Source organism: Rhinopithecus bieti, unplaced genomic scaffold (assembly GCF_001698545.2).
Source record: "Rhinopithecus bieti isolate Rb0 unplaced genomic scaffold, ASM169854v2 scaffold_50539, whole genome shotgun sequence".
NCBI classification, from domain to species: domain Eukaryota; kingdom Metazoa; phylum Chordata; class Mammalia; order Primates; family Cercopithecidae; genus Rhinopithecus; species Rhinopithecus bieti.
In genome coordinates this window covers 33,978-35,766 of record NW_016819712.1, presented here as the reverse complement: position 1 = coordinate 35,766, position 1,789 = coordinate 33,978, and the positions used below count along the sequence as shown (strand labels likewise).

Genomic DNA, 1,789 nt, shown 5'->3' with positions numbered 1-1,789 from the left:
TCATAAGGTGGGGCCATGATGAAGACTGTCGGTAGTGTGTGTTTCTTTGTACATTTTCATCATGATCTAAGCTTGCGAAAACTCTGCTGTGGCCCTTCCTTCCACTTTGGAAGAAATTAGAGCAAGAGTGGACAGCAATTGGGTTCATGGCGTGATGTGAATCACATGACAGCTCAGTCCTTCGATTCCTGGGTACTGCAGAGAGGGAAGAATCGGCCTCTCATGGGGAATGACTGCTAGCCTGTGTGGCCTGTCTCCTGCTACATGTTGTTACATACTGAACATTTGTGTGTGCTCTGTGTGTTTTCAAAACACCTTCATCTCACCCGCCCTGGACTCATCCCTGTGAACAAGGCAGGGTGAGCATTACCATCTCTCTGGACCAACAAGGAGACTGCAGCTTGCAGTGCATGAGGTTGCTTCCCCATTGCTCTGGAGGCATAGAAAGTGGGTCCCTGGGACACAAATCCATGTGTTGGATTCTGGCCACTCATGCCTGCTGGTCACCCTCAGTTCTTACCTGGATTTGATTCTGTGGCTCTTCTGGATGTCTGTGTGAGTGTGTTATGGGTAAGTCTATTGTTGTTGAGGGGAGTGAAAGGGAAATTAGCTGGCCAGAAATCTCTGTGCGGTGGCTATCATGAACTTGGCTATATCCAAGCCCTGTGTGATTGTCACTTTTCAAGGCAGCAGGGTGACTTTGAAATCAGATGGATATTTTCCTTATTCACAGAGACTTTGCTCCTACCACTACCCCTCCTCGTCATCTTCCCCCACTCCCTCCCCTCATTATTCCTCTTGCTGGCTCACATAATGAGTGGGGCATTCCAGTCCGTGCACGGGAGGTCAGGAGAAAGAGGAGGCAGAGCTGTCAGAGTGTGATCCATCATTTTGGGGTATGTGCAAGTGACTGCTCCTGCACTTGAATGGCTCTCATTCAGTGGATCCATGGGTATAAGAGACATTGTCCAAGCTGTGTGCTCTCTGTTGATGCTTGTTTTTAAAAAACCTATTTGATTGAGCTTGTCTGAAGTCCTCTTTGTGCCAGGTGTCAGAACAGGTGATAGAAAATTCTGACCGAACCCAAAAATTCCAGTATCAAAAATGACAGTGATAGATCCTTGCCCCTAACTCGGCCAACAAACAGGGTTAAAGGATTATCTTCCACATACAGAGAGGACATAAACCTTGAGTGACAGTAGCTGAACACAGAACATTTTTTGCAGATGTCTCTGAGTCTTAAACTCATTATGCTTTTAAGGATAATCTGCTGTTCTTAAGAAGGCAAAAACAATCATAAGTCTACCTGCCCTGTCTACCTCTGCCCCCTTTTAGATCCTGGTATGACCTGGCAGGGGGAGTTTTACAAGGAGTTGGGGCAAATTACTCCAACAGATACTTCCACCCAGCATTGTGTGTATATGCTGTTGTGAATTTTTTAACAGTATTCCAAACTGCTACTAATTACTAGGTGTTTGCTCAAGTCAGGAGCAGGAGAAGTACACAGGCCTTGTTATCACAGGGTCTGTGAAACTCTGATAAGATGTCGTAGTCAAAGAACTTGGGGCTGGAAAGTGGGCTCCCCTGGAGATTCTTGCTCTATTTTCAGCTTGTTGCACATAGGAGATGCATTGGAGAATGCAAGGCCTGAGTCTGCAGAGGTGAGGGGTCCTCATGCCTGCCTAGCATGTGGTGGCGAGACTCCAGAGACACATACGGAAAGCATACTGTTAAGTAGACAGTGTGGCACAAATACAAAGTGAGTGCGGTTTTTTTTTTTTTTTTTTTT

At 46.2% G+C, this 1,789-nt stretch overlaps 1 long non-coding RNA gene across 2 annotated transcripts in view; it reads left to right on the top strand.

Annotated features, from left to right (window-relative positions):
* The first annotated feature begins 1,670 nt into the window (after positions 1 to 1,670).
* LOC108519872 (uncharacterized) overlaps positions 1,671 to 1,789 on the top strand; it is a 17,281-nt gene continuing 17,162 nt past the window's right edge. For both annotated transcript variants that reach the window (XR_001882748.1, XR_001882749.1), the window contains exon 1: positions 1,671 to 1,759. This is a non-coding gene — a long non-coding RNA (uncharacterized LOC108519872). The remainder of the gene's footprint in view (positions 1,760 to 1,789) is intronic.